Source organism: Eriocheir sinensis, chromosome 39, assembly GCF_024679095.1.
Source record: "Eriocheir sinensis breed Jianghai 21 chromosome 39, ASM2467909v1, whole genome shotgun sequence".
Taxonomy (NCBI): Eukaryota; Metazoa; Arthropoda; class Malacostraca; order Decapoda; family Varunidae; genus Eriocheir; species Eriocheir sinensis.
The window spans coordinates 5241850-5257719 of NC_066547.1; the positions used below are offsets into that span (position 1 = coordinate 5241850).

A 15870-nucleotide genomic window follows, 5' to 3' on the forward strand; every position below is an offset into this window, starting at 1 on the left:
CTAAAGGTTAAGGTTATAGTGGAAAATTATATCATGTCTGCATTAGCCTCGACGTGTGTAAATATAGGGATTAGCGTAATGGGAGTGAAAATTCTGGAGTGTATTTTTTGTGTGTCTCGTATAGTTCATGTTTTACTCTAGAGGTTATGGTGGAAAATTGTACCATGTCCGTATTAGCCTCGACGTGTATAAATATAGGGATTAGCGTTATGGGAGTGAAAATTCTGGAGTGTATGTTTTGTATGTCTCGTATAGTTCATGTTTTACTCTAGAGGTTATGGTGGAAAATTGTATTATGTCTGAACTAGCCCCGACGAGTATAAATATAAAGGGATTAACGTTAGGCGACTGGTAATTCAGGAGTGTATGTTGCGTGTCTTGTTTTTAGTTTGTGTTTTACTTCGTGTGACTGACATTTTAATTTCAAGACCTAAATATTCATAGCTCCCAATTGTAAGAGTTATCCCGGCAATACTCGAATAATAAAGTGTTATCGATAATGTAAACAAAGGCAGTAAAATCGTCTATGCCATTACAATATCCGTTGGTGAATATAAAGAAGTAATTTTGTGATTTTCATATTTCGCTAATAATCTTGTCAGTGCCTCAGCGTGCGTCCGTATATTCATGCACGTTATATCGAAGCTTTAATTAACATTTCCCATAAACTTTGTCTTTTGTACGCGAGAGGAGATCCAAGGAATTATTTTTCGGGCCTAAAAATATTTCCCTGACGATAAATTCAGTAATCTCTGCCGGCTGACGTCACGCGCGCGCACACACACACACACACACACACACACACACACACACACACACACACACACGGAACAAAGCCGGTCGTAAAAGGTCAGTAACTGGGGGAGCAACGACCTGGGACGATAATGTAATCTACGAGACCCATCGCCGCACACAATGGCCCGGCGTATGTGTGTGTGTGTGTGTGTGTGTGTTCCATTTACGAAAACACACTACATGGAGACTCAGCGTGCAGACAATAAGAAAATGGAACGTGAATATACAAAGAATCGTTCCTGTTTTTTTTTTTGTGTGTGTGTGTGTAATAAGTGTGATTCAGCAGGCCATTACGACTGACCCGAACCTTCCCGATGAGATAAAACAGACAAAGACAAAGGGCAATAAAAATAATCCCATTCAGCGTCATTACACACACACACACACACACACACACACACACACACACACACGTACACAGAAATATCCCCCCCCACACACACACACACCTCCACTCAACCATCACCACATCACCATCTCGTCATCACCCATGCATTGACCTCCCCTCCCAATACCTATACCTCTATCCTCCTCCCTTGGAGCATGGTGAGTGAGTGACCTGACCCACACAGGAACATCACACGTCGGGAACAGCTGCTAGAGGGAAAGTGTGTGTGTGTGTGTGTGTGTATGTGTGTGTGTGTGTGTGTGTGTGTGTGTGTGTGTGTGTGTGTGTGTGTGTCCTCCCCTGACCCAGCCTGACCTACCTCATTTATCACAGACGCCATAAACCCGTCACTCGCCCCATCGCCTCCTTCCCCTTGACCGTCCGTGTGTCTGAGGGAGTTACTGAGGTGCTACTGAGGTCTTTGGGTGTGGGGCGTGTGGGGTGTGTGGAGGGGGGATGTCTATGTGTGTGGGGGTAGGTGTGGGATATGTGTGTGTGGGGGGGGGGGGTGGATGTCTGTGTGTGTGGGGGTAGGTATGGGATCTGTGTGTGTGTGTGGGATATGTGTGTGTGTATGTGTGTGTGTGTGTGTGTGTGTGTGTGTGCGCTAAGGAGGGAGTTAGAAGAGAGTTTTTAACCTATATAATGATGCGATTAAGTCGATCTGATTTTTTTGGTGTAATACTCTTAAATTTTTGGTAGCGATGAGTGAATCTACACCTGAGCTTCGTCAACGATAATGAGAGCTAACATATACCTCTCTTTACACTATTCCTATATCGCAAATCATAAGAAAACTGCATGGCCTGTGATAAAAAGATGACCCCGAGAACCAATCCATATTTTCGAGTTCCTTGAATAGAAGAAGGAACAGAATATTTCCCTGCCACTCTTTACTTCAGCCTCACAAGCAGGCGTGCATATAAAGCCCTGAAATGGTGTCATACATTCCATGGCCTCACAAGCGGGCATGCACATAAACCCCTGAACTGGTACCATGCATTGCCAGGCGGGACAGACCGAGAAAGAAAGAGGTAAAAAAGGAGGAAGGCTTATCGACGTTCTTACCTCCATATATCACGTTACAAAGCAGCTTGGTATACACGACATATACTTTCCGTTCTCACTACCTCTGCTTTTGCTCCTGTCCACCACCACTGCCACCCCTCACCTACCACCCATCCACCACTACCCCCCTTCACCTCCCCTTACCCAAAACCACCACCACCACCCTCCTACTTCTCTCCTGCCCACCACTCCAAGCAACTATCACACAGGCATCCGCACGCCAAGAAGAACGATCCTATCTACATTAAGGGAGTGAAAAATCGCAGCAAATTCATGAAATCACGAACAGCTGAGTAACCACAGGCGGGTGATGGATGAAGGGTAATAAGGTGGTTGGTGATACCTGCCCTGCCCCGTGATGGATAGATTCACTCTCAATTTTGCCAGCTGATGGAGGGAGAAGGACAAGGTTCGAGCTATAGACAGGGAACGGACGGGTATAGACGCTGATTGACGGGATGGGGCGGAGCTGTCACGTGTTGCGGACAGGTAAAGGGCCAGGTGGAGCGCAGGTGCGAAAGGTGAGCGGAAGAGAGGAATTAGGTGAGGTGGGATGAAGGTGACGGGCGCTGAGAGGGAAAGTTTAATGTATTTGTTACCTGGAAATTGTAGGATAGACGGAGATTGGAGTCACGAGTTTGGCACGTGATGAGGTCGTGGTGGATTATAGGTACACACACACACACACACACACACACACACACACACACACACACACACACACAGCCTGTTACCTTTATTGCCTCACTTGGTCCTGATGGCGACACTCTGTAACCTAGTTTCCTTTTTTCCTTTTAATCTTTACGTGCCCGAAAATGGAGAATCTGTTTTGCTGTGTTTTGTTTGTTTGTGTCTTATTAGTAGAAAGTGCGACTTATTTTCTTGTGGAGCCAAAAATATGTGAAACGGAAAACTCAGGTTCTCAGAGACAGATAGATAGGCAAATAGATAGATAGAAAGATAGATGGATGCAGATAGATAGATTGAGGGAAAAACAATACATTCCCTTATTGTTCATCATCGCACAAACATGAAAATAATGGCAATGAGATGATAGTGACAGTAAATAAGAAGAATAGTAACAATAACAATGATAGTGAAAATAACAATAATAATAATAATAATAAGTGAACACCTTTACCTTAGACTTAAAGACTTAGAGCATACCTGATCTCTGAAACAAAGAAACAAACTCTAAGGCAAAACACAACAGCAACCAACCCACACTAAACACACACACTCACCCACACCTCATCCTTACAACAAAAATCCCCCTTGGACAACACACAGACACATCCTCCATCCACTATACCCACCACCACCACCATCACCACTTGGCACATGCAATTCACCCACCTCCACCTACGTAGCTACTCAGGTGGAAGTGGGTGGAGGGTGGGTGGGTGTACTTGAGCCTCCCCTACACCCACCCCCTCACCTGCACACATCCCCTCACCTGCACACACTCACCTTGATTATTGTCACCCTCCCCCTCCCTTCCTGGTGCTAGTGGGGCTGCTGCCGGTAGTGTGATGGATGACCCGTGGCCGTGCTCGTGTAAGTGTGATGGATTACTGAGCGAGATGGATAATGTCTCGTGGATGCATGTTGGAAGTTTATTAACGATACAAAAATAGAAGTGCAGGCCCTTTTCGAGAGGAGGAAGGGTGGGGGGGGGAGGAGGAAGAGAAGGATGAGGGGAGGAGGGGAAGAAGGAAGCGAGGTAAAATAAAGTTCCGCCTGCAAGTAATAAGTGAGGAATGTATTGTTAGGTTTTCTTTGCTTACTTATTTCTCCCTGTATTGTGTTTGCTGTGGCTTTCAATGTATATAAAACTAGATAAAGGTATATGTAGGTAAGGTATATGTATAGTGCATTTAAAATCATTAGGTGCAAGAAGAGAAATTGGAGGAAATAAAGGGAATGTGAGACGGCGCAAGAATAGAACCAGGAAAGATAGAGAAGAAGGAGGGAGAAGCAGAGGGAGAAAGAAGAAATAAGCGGAAAGGAAAAGAGGAGGAAATAGGGAATGTGAGACCATGAAAGAATAGACCTGAGAAAGATAAGGAGAAGAATGAGAAGGAGGAGGAGAGAGAGAACCACCAAGGGGAGAGGAGAGAGAGCGCGCGATGACAAGAAAAGGAGACGAGAGAAGAGAGAAGGAGAGAGGAAGGGAGAGGTGACAGGGAGGTGAGAGACGTTCGACCCCCTCTCCCCTCCTCCCCTCCGCCCCCTCCTCCCAACATGTCTGTCACGAGGGATTTTTCTTGTTTATTTATTTATGTGATGTTTTCCTTGGGTCTCGCCTCGCTCCTATGCCTCAGCGGCCCCCCTCCCCCCACCCCCCACCTTTCCCCACGTCTCGAAAAACAATGGCGAGGCGTTAAAGAAAGATACTGTGTTGTCTTTGTTCCTCCTCCTCGTGTTTTATTTTTACGCCGCTGCTGCTGCTGCTGGTGCTCCGGTTTCTGTTGTTTTCTTTCGTTTTTAGTTTGGTTTATGTAGGTCTCGCTTTTCCTTGGACTGAAAATGGTATATACACACACACACACAAACACACACACTAACCTCACCCCACCCCTTACACACACACACACACACACACACACACACACACACACACACCTTCCCACTTACACATACTCTCTTCCCACCCAGTATACCTTCTTATGTCTTAACTATAATCTACCCTAGACAACTTTATCTTCATCCTAGTATTTGTTTTATACGTAGCTTCGCTCCCTCACCTCCATCCATATATATTTTCTACAATCTTTGCCCCAAATTAAGAATGATAAACCTTCTATTTTTTTTTAACTATAATGTATCTACCACAGACAAGTTTTATTTAATTTTAGAGTGTGGTTTATATATGCCTTCCCTCCCACTTCCCCCACACAGACAGTCTTTACCCTTTTGAAAAATATAAACCTTCTAATGTCTTAAACTAATGTATATACCACAGACTTTTTTTTTCATTTTTGAATGTGGATTATACATGCTTCCTCCCCCCTCCGTCCCCTCTCCCCATATATATTTCTTCCACAATCTCTTCCTTTCACGTATCACACACAACACTTTTTCTATCTGTTACCTACCTATCTTTTTTTTAAGGTTAGCTTCCTTGTGTGTGCGGTAAAAAGGTTCAAACTCCATACAAAAGGAACCCATATATAGAGAACATCCCTAACAGGAGACCCACGTGAGAAGGGAAGGAGGGAAGCTCAACCAGGGGAGGAGGAGAAGGAGGAGGAGAATCACACAACAGGAGCCCGCTGAGGGAGACGCGAGGTGGCAGACTAACACTATAACACAGCGGCCCTCGGGATCATTAGTATCAATATTCCTCTGTCCTCTCAGCCTCCCCATTGACCCGAGGATGTATGGAGGCGAGGGCAAGGAGGCGAGGGTCCGAAAAGGAAGAGGTGACTTATGAAGAGACGGATACATGAGAGGGAGATAGAGAGCAGTGTAAAGGAAGATAGATAAGGCCGTGTGTACAGAGGCAACAGTTAACCATCTTTCCATTTATTTTCAGAACGGTTTGCGAGGGAGAGCAGTGAAAGGAAGCAGGACGGTCCATGGTGCCGTGTTTATGTCCCAGGTGGCGCCATCTTTTGAGAGCGGAGTGAGGTACGATGGGACAACGGGGTGAGATAACGTTAGTCTTCTCTTTCTAGTCTCAAGTTATGGCTCCCAGTTTTTTTTTTTTTTCAGAGTTGTTAAGTGAGGTGTTTGACGTATGGGTGTAACTTTCTCCCATTGATATTGATGAATGGAAATCTTCTCTGTGTGTGTGTGTGTTGATGTGGGTCGTCTAATATTCTGTGACCTTTTCATGTTTTTTTTATTCGTTTTTTAGTTTACATTCGAGTCTCTTACTTGACCTGCCTGACCTTCCTAGTTTGGTTGGTTGTTTATGAAGTTCATTCGCGTGTGAATCAATTATTATTAACATTTGTATAGCTAAGACTCTCTGTATTTTTCTCCAGGAACTAAAAGAAAAAGACACTGATAGATAGACAGATAGATAGATTAACAGATAGATAGATATGTGATATATATTGAGAAAGAGATCCTATGTTGATTGGGAAGAAAGTAGAAGGGTCAGTAAAAAGCTATACGAGTAGGATATGTTGAAGGAGCAGAAGAGGAAAGAGGAGCAAGAGGAAGAAGTGATAAAAAGAGGAGGCTGAGAGAGAGAGAGAGAGAGAGAGAGAGAGAGAGAGAGAGAGAGAGAGAGAGAGAGAGAGAGAGAGAGAGAGAGAGAGAGAGAGAGAGAGAGAGAGAGAGAGAGAGAGAGAGAGAGAGAGAGAGAGAGAGAGAGAGAGAGAGAGAGAGTTGTGTGTGTGTGTGTGTGTGTGTGTGTGTGTGTGTGTGTGTGTGTGTGTGTGTGTGTGTGTGTGTGTGTGTGTGTGTGTGTGTGTGACGGCAAGAAGTGAAGGAGAAGGAGGAGGAGGAGGGGCGTCGGATGGATTCAGCGATTTCTAAGCAGGAAGAGAGACGACGTGGGACACACCAAAATCCCTTCCTTTTATGTCCTTTCTTCCGTGGTTTGCTACTCAGTATATTTTTTTCTTTCTTCTTCTTTTCCTCCCTGTACCTTCCCCTCCCATTCTCCCTAGTCATCCCTTTTTTTGCAGGTTATGTGTGTTGTGTGGGTTGGATATGTCTTTAAATTTACGTTGCTTCTATTTGCTCCATGGAGAATATAGTTTGTTATGGTTTAAAGTTGAAATAGAAGCTAGATTGAAAATTGCGTAAACAGTAACATAGGCAGAATTAGATAGGCAGTTGAGGGAGAGATAGAGAGGGAATTAGGGACATGGAGAGAGAGTTAGGAAGTGTGTGTGAGGAAGAGAGACGGTCAATATAATTCTTCAAACTGAACTTTCTTGAAAATATTTACGGGATTCAACAAAGCTATAATCCTCTTCAATCCCAATCTTTCAAGCATAAAAACTCCTTCTCGTAAACATCCTCCACAACTGTAAGTGAATATATATGAAACTTATCCGTCCACAAATGCAATACAAGACGTTATATATTTTTCCTTTTCCCTTTTTTTCTTCACCACAGAGCGTCGCAGCTGGTGAGAGAGTCCCGAGACACCCACCTGTCAACTCCCCCCCTCCACACCACCACACTCACCGTCTACCCACCACCACCACCACCTGCTCGCCGCCCCTCCCGCTCCCAGCCCCTGCCTCGCCTCCTCCAGCGCCGCCTCCCGCCTTTATTCACACCCGTAAACTACCCTGTATATCCGGGCTTTTGTTGCTTTCCTCAGAAGCTCGTTTCTACAGGTATCTTGCGGTTGAGAGACACTTCTTCCAGACCTTCCGCGGGAGTTTTTGGTCCTCCTTTACGTGCAACTTTAAAGGGAAATGCAGGTTATTGGGCTTTTTTTCATATTTTTGTTTTGTTAGACTTGTCATACACTTCTGGGTTTTTTTTAATACTGCAGTTTGTGTATGTGTCTGCTTCCGGTGTTGAGTGTAGAGTACAGGTTCTTGTATTACAGAGTAGGTCTCGTCTTATATTTGCCTTTAATTCTTGCGTGGTGTAGACTAGGTCGTTCTATCATAGTCACTCCTGTCTAATTGTTTTCGTACACGACTGCAGGTGTAGGATTTTGTATCACAGTAAGCTTTGTCTCATGTTTGACTGTTTTCGTACACGTCATGGTGTTAATTATTGTACCATGCCTTACTGGACTATACGGGTGTTTTGTGTTGAGTTACCCCTAGATGTTAGGTTTTTCATGGCATGTTTTATGGTAAGTTTGTAATGCTGTATTATATAAATAGTTTTTTCCTCTATCAGTGATATGATTTACTCCACCGGCTGCTGTGGATACGAGTCGAAATAAATGATTAACTCCCCTTCGTCTTACTCCTCCACTTGTGAATAGGGACGTAAATCACAGTCCTTAGTAGCAAGACACGATACATTCTGGGAAACACCTCGTGCTGAGCGATGATAAAGCGGCGGTACTGATTGAAAGGAAAACGGATTCCCATTTTCTACAGATTAGGCAAATAACATTAATTTCACTATGTTATGTCTATCTTATTGGTGGTGTAACTTAAGTTCTCACAAAAATATGTTGCCCCTCTACTTAATTCGGATATAGATACCGAAAATAAATGTTGCACTTGCCTATCTCAATATTCAAATTCAAGACAATTGAATCACGCCTTGCTCACCATACACTCAGGCACAGACAATCGGCGGGAGTGTTATGGCGGGTGTGAGTGCCGGGCGGCGCGAGTGTAATAGTGCCGGGAACCCTTCTCCTCGCCACCTGGAGGGCCACCCACCGGTCAAGGTAAGTCTGCAGTGTCCCGCGGTCATGGCTATATAGGAATGATGGTGACAGTTGTGATGATGGCGATGATGATAAGTGATAGAGTTTGAGGTGGTGGCGGCAGGCAGGCCTCCCCGTCATGGCGCCCCACCAGGCAGTACCTTCCGCTTTGTTTATTTGCATTTTTTTTTCATGCTACGAGGCTTTCTGAATTTCCGTGGGGCTTCCTATGTTTCGGGAGTATTTTCTGACCTATGAGGGAGGGTTATGACCAATGAGGAATAATACAGTTAACAGTAGAGAGGAACAACGTGCTTGGTAAATCTGGTGAGGACAAGGAAAACGGGAGGACAGCAGGAGAGCTCAGTCACGCACGGCAAGTTTGGGTTAGCAAGGCGAGGTAATGGTGTTCAGGCCTCCATATCGTGTCAGTGTCTTGCTTGGGCCTGTGTCGACCTTGGATGGGGTGGGTTATGGATGTAGGAAAGCCTCGTGTATGTTTAAAGTGTAGAGAAGGCGAACGACAGAGGGAGAGAATCAGGCGAGGCTGTTGTGGGTTACGCCGTTATTGCATCAGCGCTCGAGACTGCTGCTTCGAGGGGGATTGATGAGCTCGTGTGACGCGTCGGTACCTGTTGAGTATAAAGTAGTGGAGGTTGATACGTATTTGTTATGTAGTTGCAGGGCTTATAGGAGGAGTAAAGTGAACTGAAATAATAAGAGATAAAAAGTGTAGGTGATAACTGTCATACGTGAAGCGGGTGAGGAGAGGAGACAAGGGATTCGTGTACTATCTCGGGAGTGATGCTGGCCGTGAACCGCTTCGGATGAGGTTACCGGTTGGGCATTTTATCCTAGTTTTGCAGGCGTCATACCTGCTTTAATTTGCTTTTCATTCTCGTTGGGTCTGTATGATAACCACGAGATAATATTCTGTTCTGGAGTAAGTCACAGACGCATTGATTTTTTCTCGTAACGTCTCCTGCTTCATCGGTTTCGAGTGCACAAAACCTGCTTCGAAGATATTACTCGTGTCTCGAAGGTGATTAAGCGGCTATGAGAAGTCGCGTTGTCCTCAAGGTTGTGCATTTTGGTACCAATAAGGCAAGTCGTCCTCGAACACGATTTACAAGCCTCTGGTACGTCAGATGTTTAAAGAAAGTCGTCTGCCTTAAGTAGTGACAGCGGTATCGAGTACTTCAAAGCGGTCTCGATTAATCAGATACCATAAGCATAGAGTCGTCTCGATCAGGACCCAACGACCTCGAACAAGCAAGTAAATCGAGTTTAGCTCAAATAATTTACATAATTACCACTTAAATGACAGGAAATTAAGTATTAAATATGGGTGCAAGATAATGAGTATTTATTAATGTGGAGATGAACGCATTAATGATGCAAATATGGTAATATCATTAGGTTGGAAAAAAAATTGTGTAGTGGTGGTTGCCTCCACCCTCCTTCCCTCCCTCTACCTGCAACCCCCCACCCCCCTCCTAGCCATCTATAATTGTTCGTTTACTGTTTTTCTTTCTGATATGAATAACTCCACTGATGATGTTAACTGAATGATAATTATATTCATTTTTTATAGCGTTAGTGTTATTATTACTACTATTACTTTACATCATTACTACTACTACCACTACTACTGCTACTACTACTACTACTACTATTATCACCACCTCCGCCACCAATCAGCTTCATTATCGTCATGTAGTTTCTTCCTTCTGTTGGTTTTTAAGTAGTTTTATTACAATAAAGATTTATCTTCACATTAGGTAGTACAATCACACACACACACACACCACTGGAATACATGGACAAATAATAATCTACATAAACGCAGGCAATGAGAGTGTCGTTGAAGCATCGAAGGTTCTGTCACCCTTAACAGTACATAAAGACCGGGGAGGGGGTGTGGAGGAGGGGAGAGGGAGGGGAGGGAGAGGGCGACAGGGGGGAGAGGGGAGAAGGTAGCTACGGGTATACACGAGTCACAAGGTAAAGGGGAACGGAGATGATATTTTTATTGATTTTACAGGTCATAGATTTTATTATTGGTGTCATTACATAGTTTCGTGTTCAGATTATTGTAGTTTGTTTACGTTATTGGTGTGTTTTTCGTCACCAACTATTTCATATTCACATTTTTCTGACTAATCGTACTGTTTTTGTGGCTCCACTTGTCCATAAATATCCAAACGCCTCTCTTTTTTGTCATTAGTGGAAGTACGAATAATTTTTACTGTTAATTTTACTCGACGAGGCACACAACTCACTTATATTTCCTTTCCTTTATTCAGTCAATTTTCTCAATCTCCACTCAATCTTCTTCGCAGTGCTCCTCATAATCCTTCCTCTTCCTTCCTCTCTTCCATAATTCTTTCCTCTCGTTCTTCCTCGCTATGCGCTTCGTAATCCTTCCTCCTTCTTCCTCTCTTCCATAATTCTCTCCTCTCGTTCTTCCTCGCTATGCGCTTCGTAATCCTTCCTCTTCCTTCCTCTCTTCCATAATTCTTTCCTCTCGTTCTTCCTCGCTATGCGCTTCGTAATCCTTCCTCTTCCTTCCTCTCTTCCATAATTCTTTCCTCTCGTTCTTCCTCGCTATGCGCTTCGTAATCTTTCCTCTTCCTTCCTCTCTTCCATAATTCTTTCCTCTCGTTCTTTCTCGCTATGCTCCTCGTAATCCTTCCTCTTCCTCCTCCTCTCTTCCATAATTCTTTCCTCTCGTTCTTCCTCGCTATGCTCCTCGTAATCCTTCCTCTTCCTCCTCCTCTCTTCCATAATTCTTTCCTCTCGTTCTTCCTCGCTATGCTCCTCGTAATCCTTCCTCTTCCTCCTCCTCTCTTCCATAATTCTTTCCTCTCGTTCTTCCTCGCTATGCTCTTCGTAATCCCTCCTCTTCCTTCCTCTCTCTTCAATAATTCTTTCCTTGCTCTCCTCCCCTCCTCGCACGCCATATCAAGCGAGCTGCCCCGAGCCACACAAAGGGGAACAGACTGCTGGTGCCTACCCTCCCGCGGCACCGAACACAGCGGCGGAGAGTAATAAGAGAGAGATGAAGGCACCCGGCTAGACGAGGCTCCTAATGAGAGAGAGAGAGAGAGAGAGAGAGAGAGAGAGAGAGAGAGAGAGAGAGAGAGAGAGAGAGAGAGAGAGAGAGAGAGAGAGAGGATAGATAAGGAAAGAGAAAGGAGACGTAAGGAGTGAAGAGATAGCGAGGAAAGTTAAAGATATATGAGGAAAGAGAAGGAAAGAGACTGAATGAGCAGAGGAATATAGCAGAGAGAGAGAGAGAGAGAGAGAGAGAGAGAGAGAGAGCGTGCCGTAGACTACCTCGGCCTCTCGTCGCTAGATGGCAGGAGCTCACGGCTTGCATTTTTCATCCATTTTCTGTGACTTTTTCGCCTCCCATGTTCCCCCTGACTGAGGAATTTTCCCTTCACTCCCTCAAACCACTGATATAACGCTCCCTCATTAGTTACCAAGGGAATAAGGAGACATAACGACCGGATTGTGTTTGTAGGAAGAGGTAGAGGAGTACAACGATCTCTGGCAACTGAGAGAGAGAGAGAGAGAGAGAGAGAGAGAGAGAGAGAGAGAGAGAGAGAGAGAGAGAGAGAGAGAGAGAGAGAGAGAGAGAGAGAGAGAGAGGGCCGCCATTGACGTGAGAGAGTGGCTGAGAGAGAGATGCTGTGTGCTTGCGTCGAGAGAGAGAGAGAGAGAGAGAGAGAGAGAGAGAGAGAGAGAGAGAGAGAGAGAGAGAGAGAGAGAGAGAGAGAGAGATTCATACATAGATCACTTACTCATTAATTTTTAGAGAAAGGTTCAGATCAAGTATACATTATAAGCCTTAAAGCCGAAGAATATATATATCGCCGTAGTGTATTCATTAGCAATTAATTATTATGCATCAGCGCATTAATATGTACAATTAATCATCAGGCGACGTCCCTCGTTTTAATTGAAAGTGAGAAACTCTCCATCGAAATGTCTGTCGGGCTCGCGTTGGAACCTGTTGGACAAAGGTGTAAGGGAAGGTAGTCTCTCTCTCTCTCTCTCTCTCTCTCTCTCTCTCTCTCTCTCTCTCTCAAACACTCACATATATAGATAGATCGGTATGGATAGATAGATAGATATAGAAAATAATGAAGGTCTGAGTATGATAAATAGATAGATAGGTAGATAGATAGGTATGGATAGTTAGATAAAAGGTATAAAAGAAAAGGAAGGTCTGAGTATATGAGAATTTCAATGTGATGATTCAAGCCTTTCTGTTTCTTATATTATTAACAAAAACAAATGGCGAACGACGCGCGGTAGAACGCACTTCAGGCCATCGATCAAGCGAATCTCTCTCTCTCTCTCTCTCTCTCTCTCTCTCTCTCTCTCTCTCTCTCTCTCTCTCTCTCTCTCTCTCTCTCTCTCTCTCTCTCTCTCTCTCTCTCTCTCTCGTTTCTATTCCTACTGACATATATCATAATTAATTTTAAATGTGCTTTACTTTGTTTTAATATTTTTAGATGGTTTTTCTTCTATTAATCCATTTTTTACACTCATAAACTTTCTATACCGACTTTTTTTTTCTTGATAGGAGAGATTGGAGAGGTAAAAATATATCTGTTTGTATGTGTCCCGGCGCTGGCCAGACCGATTAGGGGAGCAGGGGTGTTCCGGAGGGGAGGGGGGGGGGGTAAGGAAGGGGAATTGCTGGTCTGTGCAGATTCAGACCAACCGTGAGTTTTAACAGCTTTATAAAATCGTAAATATATTGTATGGAAATAGTACCCTAAGAAGGTTGTACTTACGTGGCCCGATATATTCTCGCCGGAACATTCATGGCTAATTTACAATTGTTTTGATAATCACTGCCGTCCATGTTTCAAATGTAACCCTTAACTGTATTATATTGTAGCTGAGAGCCATTCTTTTGCGGCATAACTGAATGTCTTAATGAATCAAATACTAAAAAAAGGATAAACATTGTTATGCCAAAAGTTTGAAAATGATGAAGGAAAAGCGATTCCCAAAATTAAGAAGTGAAGGTCCTCATGAAGCAGGCGAGAGTCACGGTGCGGTGCGGCGCCTCGTGGCAGCCCAAGCACAGGTAGTCACGGCGGTACGGAGTGAGTTCTCGCGCCCCGCCCCGCCTGTCCCTGCTCGCCGCCCCCGCCTGTCCCTGCTCGCCGCGCCGTGAACCATTCCTCGCTCTCAAATGACCCGCCAGAGGTCTCCACCGCCGCGATGAAAGCCGATTCGGGCCCCACATTACCACCGTTTCAGATGGCGCCTAATTTTCCTGAGTGCCACAAGAATTATGGTCTTATAAACCAATTTTCTGGGCGGGATAAGAGAATGTAACCTTTATTGTATTAGTCCCGTAAGCCCGCCTCCTCGTCAGGTGAGTGAGGCTAATGACCGCCCCGCACGCCCGACCCAGCACGCCCCTCACTCCTCCTCCCCCTCCTCCTGCTAAAGCAAAAGATCTCATGCATAGTTTTCCGCAAAGACGTAAAAGAGTCACGCGCCGGAGATGACGAACGGGAAGAGGAAATTCGGGCGTGGAGTTGAAGACGATAGACTGCTGAAGTAGAGAATATTGGTTAGAATCAATTATTGAGTCACGTGTTTGGATTTTATATTGAAACTTCATACGTGTTTTTTTTATCATAAATATATACGTGTCAGTCTTATGCCAAATGAAAGCCCTAAACGGTATATATACGTCAAAGCAATGAATCCTAGTTTTTTTTTTACATCAAAGAAAACGGCTCAAGTGCAATAAAATGCAAAAAAAAAAAGCCCGCTACTCGCCGCTCCCATAAAAGATAAAAGTAAAGAGCAGCCAAAAGAGTATAGTCAATTTCGGGTGGCGAGGACTTTACCTGAACAAGTCACCTATTCATTATCACAGTCAACTAAAATTACTTCAGCCGACTCCATTTCCAATATAAGTGTGATACAGCTTCTTTTCGCTCTAGATACTGAATAAAAGGACCCATAGATACACTCCACCTCCACGGCCGTTTAACAATCAACTCACGTCTCCTAATTCATACTGCTGTGTCACTTCCTGTGGTGCGAAAACATAATGACAATGATAGATAACAGAGACGATAGGAATAGATAAAATAATATATACCGGAGTGTGTGTGTGTGTGTGTGTGTGTGTGTGTGTGTGTGTGTGTGTGTGTGTGTGTGTGTGTGTGTGTGTGTGTGTGTGTGTGTGTGTGTGTGTGTGTGTGTGTGTGTGTGGTGCAGGCTGTTTGTAGCTTTTATATACGGCGCAGGACAAGGTAATGTGTGGCCGTCACGATCCTGTCACCTGAGTTATGTGGTCACGAGGCGCCGGCAGTAGCACACCTTGTTTGTGACCCCCCACCCCCCAAAGAGAGAGAGAGAGAGAGAGAGAGAGAGAGAGAGAGAGAGAGAGAGAGAGAGAGAGAGAGAGAGAGAGAGAGAGAGAGAGAGAGAGAGAGAGAGAGAGAGAGAGAGAGAGCTTATCGAGATATTTGTATTTAATTGCAATATGTAAGATGTAAAAATAGAAAGAAAAAAAGAGAGAGAGAGAGAGAGAGAGAGAGAGAGAGAGAGAGAGAGAGAGAGAGAGAGAGAGAGAGAGAGAGAGAGAGAGATGCTACAGTGAAAGGGGTATAACGAACTGCATAACAGGATTCAGTAGACAACGAAATGAAAGGACAGACGGGACATGTAATACCGAACACGTGAGTTGTGATATAGTTGTGTTTAAATGAGTGACAGTTATAAGCCAAAAATAGTGCGTTACATGTTCTAAAGATAAGTATCGTCTTGTATGATTATATATACGATTAGATTAAATAGTTCATCTCATTTAGAAGAGTACTACCAGCAATATTTTGTACGTGAAATAAGGCAGTTTTTTTTCCCATCATAATCGTGTTCACTCTACGGAACCAAAACACCTAATTTCACAAAGCCATTTCTCTCTCACACACACACACACACACACACACACACACACACACACACACACACACACACACACACAACCCCGCCACCACACACACACACAACCTCCCCCCGTTCCCCACACACACAACCTCCCCCCCGTCCCCCACACACACAACCTCCCCTCCACATACACAACCTCTCCCCCCTCCCCCCCCATACACACACACACTGCAGCTGCCGCGGATGGTCACGGCCACGCGGGGAATGGAGTGACTGTTTCCGAATTCACGAGGGCGGGGCGTCGCGGCCCGGCCATTAGTAAGCGTCAAGTGGGCTTTGGTTTTCCTCTCGTATGCTGTGACTCGGGCTGAGG

The 15870-nt window shown here is 44.6% G+C and overlaps 1 long non-coding RNA gene across 1 annotated transcript; it reads left to right on the forward strand.

The window, feature by feature from the left end:
• Positions 1-7338: 7338 nt before the first annotated feature.
• On the forward strand, positions 7339-8073 carry LOC127009134 (uncharacterized). Its single transcript, XR_007761665.1, has 2 exons — positions 7339-7780; positions 7826-8073. It is a non-coding gene; the product is annotated as an uncharacterized LOC127009134 (long non-coding RNA).
• Positions 8074-15870: the final 7797 nt, after the last annotated feature.